A 7,739-nucleotide genomic window follows, 5' to 3' on the forward strand; every position below is an offset into this window, starting at 1 on the left:
ATTTTTTTTGTGTGTTAGGTGTTGTTAGGGTGTGTTATGTGTTTTTGGGTGTTAGTGTGTTAGTGTGTTAGGGGTGTTATGTTAGGTGGGGTTAGGTGTTAGTGTTATGTGTGTTTAAAGTTTTTGTGTTATGTGTTATGTGTTAGGTGTTAAAAGTGTTATGTGTTAAATTAAATTTGGTGTTTTGTGGGGTTTTTTTATGTGTTAGGGGTGTTATGTGTTATGTTTATTTGTTGGTTGTTATGTTTAAAGGGGTTTTGTGTGTTTGGTTTTTTGTTATGTGTTGGTGTTTTGGGTGTTAAGGTTAGGTGTTAGGTTTTTATTTATGTGTGTTATTTTGTTTGTGTTTGGGGTGTTATGTGTGTTATGTGTTATGTGTTGGGTTTGGGGTGTTATGTTGGTTGGGGTGTTATGTGTTTTTGTTATGTTGGGGTTTGTTTATGTGTGTTAGGGGTGTTATGTGTTAGGTTTTGTGTTAGGGGGTTTTTGGATTAGGTTTTTGTTAGGGTGTTATGTTTTTTTGGTGTTTTTGGTGTTTTAGTGTTTTATGTTGAAGGTTTAAAATTTTTAAAAATTTTTGGTTGGGGTTATTTATGTGTTTTGTGTTTTGTTAAAAAAAAATTTTTAAATGTTTAATTTAATTTTATTTTTTGGTGTTTGTTTTTTTTGTTAAAATTGTGTTAAAAAAAGGGGGGTTTGGGGTGGGTTTTTTTAAAGTTAAAGGGGTTTTTGTTTTAAAGGGGGTTTAAAAAGGTTATTATGTGGGTTTTGGGATGTGAAGGGGAAGGGTTATGTTTTTATTAGGTTTAGGAAAATTAAATTATTGGTTAGGTTTATTGTTAAGGAAAATGAATTTTTTGGGGTTTTGGGTTTTATTTTTAAAGTAAAAAAATGTTTTAAAGGGGGAAAATAAAAGGAATTGTTTTTTGTTTTGGTTTTTTTGAGGGGGGGGTGAAATTTTAATTTTAAAAATTTTTAAAGGGTTTTTTTAAAAAAAAAAAAAAAAAAAAAAAATTTTGGTTGTTGGGAGGTTTGGGATGTTTTAGAGAATTTAAACACATTTCTGGCTAAAAAAATTGGGTTTTTGCCCCAATATTAAAAATGATTAAATTGGGAAAAAAATTTTTTAAACAAACAAGAAAACATTCCTTAAACTTTAACCCCCAAAATTTTTTTTTTTACCTTTTTCTTTTTCAGTTGTGTCGGGTTTAAGGGCCCTAAATTTAAAAAATTTCCCAAAAAAAATAAGGGTTAACAATTTTAAATTTAAACGCCGCTATTTTTAAAAAATTGGGGTCCAAAAACTTTAAAAACCGCCCTTTTTTTTTGGGGGAAAGCTTTTTTTCACTTAAAAAGCCCCTGGGATTTAAAAATTCCCCCCAAAAGTTTTTTAAAATTTTTAAATTTTTCCCGATATTGTTCACCAAACACAAAAAATAAAAAAAAATGCTCCAAATTTAACCCCAAAATTAAAAAACAATTTTTGAAATTTTAAAATTTTTAAAATTTAGACCGGGGGCTGGGCTGAACATTTTAAAAAATTATAAAACACAAAGACAACCAAAATCACACACACACACACACACACACACACACACACACACACACACACACACACACACACACACCTTTTCCCCCAACCCAACCCCAAATAAAAAAACACACACTGGCCCAAAATGCACCCAAAAACATGCACCAAAAACCCGGCTCCCCACAAACACGAAATTAAACAACCAAAATTCCCAAACCATCCCAACCCCAAAGCCCAAAATTAAGAAACCCCACCCACCAACCCCAAAGCCCAAAATTAAAACAAAAAACAAACCAAAAACAACACAACAAAAAACTCGGGCACTGCCCCATGAACCGAGAGGAAAAAAGGTTTTTCATAGGAAACATTTATTTTTTGTCCGGGTTATTTTTTTCCCCCATAAAAAGAACCGTGAAATTAGTTCCCCTTTCCCGTTTTTAATCCCCCTTTAAGGGTTTTCCAGATTAAAGGGGGTTCACCCATTTTAAAAACCCAAAACAAAAAATAAACAACCCAAAATTGGGAAGGGCCAAGCTTTTTCTTTTGTTGTTTTTAAAACCGGGGTTAATTTAAATTATTTAAATTTTTCCCCGCCTCGCCCCCTTTAAATTTTTTAATTTCACACACCGCCCCCCACAGCACAACAACAACAACAACCCCCAAAAACAACAACAACAACACAAAGGAACACACAAAGTTACAAAAAAAAAAAAAAAAAAAAAATGGGAAAATAGGGGGGGAAAAAAATGGGGGGGAAAAAAGGGGGGTAGGGGGGGAAAAAGGAAATATGGGGGGGAAAAAAATGGGGGGAAAAAAAAGGAAAAAAGGGGGGAAAAAGGAAGGGGGGGGGAAACCAGGGTTTTTCCCCAAATCACAACACAGGGCACAAACAACCCCCCAAACAACCAAACAACCCCCCCCCCCCCCGGGCCTTGCCCCGGGGCCAAGGGGGGGCCACACAAACCCCTCTCTTTGGCGTTTCCCCCCGGGGGGGCTGAGGCCCCCTGTGTTTTCCCCCCACGCCCGACAGCCCGGAGGAAGAACCCGGGCAAGAGCTTAATTTCCCCTGGGAAGGGTTTTTTTTTGCTCAATGATGTTTAAAAAGGGGGGTCCATGGAAGGGGGGAAATTTTTTCCACAGAATTAAAAAAAGGTCTCAAAGGAAGAAAAATGTTTTTCCCCTTAAAACCCGGGGGTCGCCCAAAAAGGACTTTTATTTCATTTTCTTCGCCCCAAAGGGGAAGGGTTATTTTAAAGGCCCCACACAAAACCAACAAAAACCAACCAAAAAAAAGAAGGGGGGAAGAAAAAGAAGGCAGGAGGGAGGAGGAGGAGGGAGGGAGGAGGGGAGGGAGGAGGAGGAGGGAAGGTGGGAGGTGGGAGGAGGGAGGGAGGAGGTAGGAGGTGGGAGGGAGGAGGGAGGAAGGTGGGAGGTGGGAGGGAGGGAGGAGGAGGAGGAAGGTGGGAGGTGGGAGGAGGAGGAGGAGGAGGGTGAGGGTGGGAGGGAGGAGGAGGAGGAGGGAGGAGGAGGAGGGAGGAGGGGAGGGAGGAAGGTGGGAGGGAGGAGGAGGGAGGAGGGGAGGGGGGGAGGGAGGGCTCAGTGGTTTTCGGCCCGTGTGAAAGGTCACAGAGGTCACAGAGGTTTCCTTTGAACGTCTCCTCCAATAGGCTGAATGGCCGATAACAATGGCCGCCGGTTCCGCCCCCGCCCCCCCGGCCCCCTGAAGGCCGCCGTGACCACGGCGCTAACGCGTGGGCCGGCCGGCCACTTACAACCACAGTCTCTGCGTTTAGCCGACGCCCTCCTCCACGGCGAGGGACAATGAGGCGCCGCCTGTGATCCTCGCTGGACGCCTCCGAGCAGCTGCTCAGAGAGGGAGGAGCCCAACAACACGGGGACGGCCAATGAGACGCGGGGATTACACACCATGTTTATAGTTATTATATTTAATGTCTCACATGTTTATAGTTATTATATTTAATGTCTCACATGTTTATAGTTATTATATTTAATGTCTCACATGTTTATAGTTATTATATTTAATGTCTCACATGTTTATAGTTATTATATTTAATGTCTCACACCTCTGATCTGAGGATGCATCGTCCTAAATAGTGACTTTCATTCATATTCTTCAGCTAAAGTGACGGGTTATTATAAATGTTGACGCACACAGAGAGGGCCTTGTGTGCACACTCATACTTTAGAGAGAGAGAGGGAGAGAGAGAGAGAGAGAGAGAGAGGGAGAGAGAGAGGGGAGAGAGAGAGGGGGAGAGAGAGAGAGGGGGAGAGAGAGGGAGGGAGAGAGAGAGGGGAGAGAGAGAGAGGGGGGAGGGAGAGAGAGGGGGGGAGAGAGAGAGGGGGAGAGAGAGAGGGGGAGAGAGAGAGAGAGAGCAAGCATCATTCATTGTCATTGAAAGCTTCTCTGCTGGGTGAGTCTCACATCTCTCTGTTTCATACACGTCATTATTACATTGTTACATGTGATAATGAAGTCTAGTGACCTCATCCAAAACAACCTAAACCTATAAAATAGATCTATAACATGTTGATTTTTCAGCCTGGGGTCAAATTGACCCCAAAGAACACCGATGTGCTCTAGTGTGCTCAGGACATTGAAAACATGTTATCATGTTTATTTAATATTTACCCAGCTGTCCTCTTTAAACTAGAACGGGCACTTGGTAGAGCGCATACCTTAGCCGCAGGCACTTTTTTGGTACCTTTTCATGACCTTGACCTTGACCTTTGACCCGATCGATCCCAAAATCTAACCAAATGGTCCCCGGATAATAACCAATCATCCCACCTAATTTCATGCGATTCGGTTTAATACTTTTTGAGTTATGCAAATAACACACATACAAATAAATAAATACAAAATAAATAAATACACAGCGATCAAAACATAACCTTCCGCATTCTCAGAATGCGAAGGTAATAAGGAAAAGTCGTGAAATATGAAGCAAAAAACATGATGTCGATCATATATTTTGAGACTTTAAACATCGTCAAATTGACCTCAAAGGTCACCGGAGGGATAAAGAGTTAACACTGTCACTCAGCACATGTTTAGTTTCCAATAACTCAGATAATAACGAGTAGAGCTTTGCTAGACACACCGCTGTGTTCTCACGGCTCCGTTGCTATCAGTTCAATTCAATTCAGTTTATTTGTAGAGCCCATTTTCACAAATTAGAAATGTGTCTCAGAGGGCTTTACAATCTGTACACATAGACATCCCTGACCTTTGACCTCACATCAGGACATCAGAGCTCAGCGTGTGATGAGGGTGAATGAGCTCTTCTCTCCTGATGTATAATGTGCATCATTCTGTGAGGATCTAAATAAATGCTGATGTCGGCGTTCTGAGCATCACGTGAGAGCCAAACGCACATTGAGGATATTTAGGGTGTATTTCTAAAACTGTTAAACAGTAAAATGATGTAAAGTATATTCCTGCAGCTACAAGATTAACCTGTGGATTATATGTTTTATGACATGAGGGAAATCGACTGTCACTAAGAAGTGGTGCGAAGGAATATAAAACTACAATTTACAATATTTGTAATTTTATGTATTGTTAATTTGATATTTTCCAGATCTACGGTGGCATGAGGTAAGACCGTCTCCACGGCGACCCTCCAGCCTGATCATTGACCCTGGAAACAGACCACGCCCCTCAGCCGAGGCCCGCGGCGACCTTCAAGACGTTGTTGCTGATGTTTTTTGGGCTCACATCTGCAATTGGGTCGGCGCCTCTGAGCCCCAGAGCCTCTGGACGTCCGGACTCACTCTGCTCCTCTCCAAAGCCTCGGGGACCCAAAACCAACAGGCGCACAATGGGGCCTTGTTGGGGCGCCTGAACGTTCCTAATGTTATGCAAATGAGGAGGGAAGAGGGCAGGAGAGGAGAAGAGAGGAGGAGGAGGCAGTGGGAGTGTCTGTGTGTCCGAGGAGGTGCTAAGCTGCCATTACCAGGGGATTAGGCAAATGCTGCCGTTGTGTCGATGCTGGTCCGACAGCGAGCCGCCAACCCTAACCCTCCTCTCTTCTCCTTCCGACAACGCCTCCTTTTACGCCCCTTCTCCTGCTCCTCCTCCTCCTCCTCTTCCTCCTTTTGTTTGCTAAACATTTTTCACTTTCTGGATTCAACTCTTCAACTATCCTCGTTTTCTCAAGTCATATATATATATATTTATATATCTAAATATATATAAATATATATATATTTAGATATAAATAATGTATATAAATATATATATAAATAAATATATATTTATATATATAAATATATATATATAAATATATGTATATCTATATATATATACACTCGATCTCACACAAAATCAAAAAACATGAATACTTCTAGAATGACTTGGTTCACAGCCAGTGTACATTTGCTTGTTCATCGATTTCTCTGACATGTGATGTGTGTGTGTGTATGTGTGTGTGTGTTTGTGTGTCCAGTGTAAGTGTGGGAGAAGTGATCACTATTGAAAGCCAGAGAGTGCCTTTCTGGTTTGCCTGTGATGTGTTCGCCTGGAGCTGTGATGACCTGCTGGCTCCTGAACGCATCTCCTCCTCAGCTCCTCCAGCTCAACGGGCAGCGGACGAGAGCCTCTGGACGCGGAGCACCGGTCCTCAGGGCGCAGTGGTGGCTCCTTTAATGGGCTTCTTGAGAGAGAGAGAGAGAGAGAGACATAGAGACAGAGAGAGAGAGAGAGAGAGACAGAGAGAGAGACATAGAGAGAGAGAGACATAGAGACAGAGAGAGAGAGAGAGAGAGACATAGAGACAGAGAGAGAGAGAGACATAGAGAGACAGAGAGAGAGAGACAGAGAGAGAGAGAGAGAGAGAGAGAGAGAGAGAGAGAGAGAGAGAGAGACATAGAGACAGAGAGAGAGAGAGAGAGCATCATTCAGTCTCATTGAAAGCTTCTCTGCTGGGTGAGTCTCACATCTCTGTGTTTCGAACACTTCATTATTATCTTGTTAAATGTGAAAATGAAGTCTAGAAACACAAAGATTTCAAAAGAAAATCCCATAAATAATAGATTTATTTTCACAGTAGTTTTAACATCCACAAAAGAATACTAATCTATGAGCACGTTTACAGGGCTTTCAAACATGTTTTAACAAATGAAGTGGGTTCACAAAATGTGATGTGATGTGGCCACATGCCTAAAGAACAACAACTACAAATAAGACCGGTTCATCTCGGCTGAGGAATGTCATCAAGAAGTGACAAAGTTATTCTGAGACGCCGTGTGAACTTCGAATACTCAATTATCACATTAGCACATCCAGGGACAAGCCACACACACACACACACACACACACACACACACACACACACACACACACACACACACACACACACACACACACACACACACACACACACGCCTGTGCAGAAACACACACACACGCCACCCCCACATATCTCTGGAACTGCAGGCCCCCTGCTGTGAAGCTCAAACACACCAACTGGGGGGGGGGGGGCTTCTGGGTTGTGGGGAAGCACAAAGCTGTTGAGCGACATTCAGACGAAGGTTAAACACAAACCGCCGCTCTCGTTCCTCCACCCGTTGCTCCGGGCTGAAGCCGCTCAGAGCTCCGCCCACACAGTTCATCTGGGTTCAACCGCGAAGGCAACGCAACGGCATCCAGCAACACACCGCGCCGGCCAATTAAAAGACAAGCGCGCGATCGTTCCAGGTAGACTACGCCTACTCCACCGTAGCATTGTGCTAACTCCACCGTAGCATCGTGCTAACTCCACCGTAGCATCGTGCTAACTCCACCGTAGCATCGTGCTAACTCCACCATAGCATCGTGCTAACTCCACTGTAGCATCTTGCTAACTCCACCGTAGCATCGTGCTAACTCCATCGTAGCATCGTGCTAACTCCACCGTCCCCGAGCCACAAGCTCCAGATTGAAGTCGTCACAAAGGCCGGCTGCCGAGGCCGGCATCGCACGCACGGCAACACATCAACGCAGCAACGCATCAACGCATCAACGCAGCAACGCATCAACGCATCAACGCAGCAACGCGGGGACTCTGGCACGCCGGTGAAGCGTCATGGCGGTGAGGAAGCACCGCCACACGGGGCCGAGGCTCGCCAGCCGAACCACCGGCACACTCCGGTGAGGAGACAAAAATAATAAACTTGATGAAAAGATAAAAACAAGATGAATACATTG

General features: G+C 43.4%; 1 protein-coding gene across 2 annotated transcripts in view; it reads left to right on the forward strand.

The window, feature by feature from the left end:
• Positions 1-7,106: 7,106 nt before the first annotated feature.
• The window catches only part of LOC130212858 (zymogen granule membrane protein 16-like), a 46,970-nt gene continuing 46,337 nt past the window's right edge, over positions 7,107-7,739 (forward strand). For both annotated transcript variants that reach the window (XM_056444117.1, XM_056444115.1), the window contains exon 1: positions 7,107-7,682. The gene's annotated coding sequence lies outside the window, so the exon portion shown is untranslated. The remainder of the gene's footprint in view (positions 7,683-7,739) is intronic.

This window comes from Pseudoliparis swirei, chromosome 22 (genome assembly GCF_029220125.1).
Source record: "Pseudoliparis swirei isolate HS2019 ecotype Mariana Trench chromosome 22, NWPU_hadal_v1, whole genome shotgun sequence".
Lineage (NCBI taxonomy): Eukaryota > Metazoa > Chordata > Actinopteri > Perciformes > Liparidae > Pseudoliparis > Pseudoliparis swirei.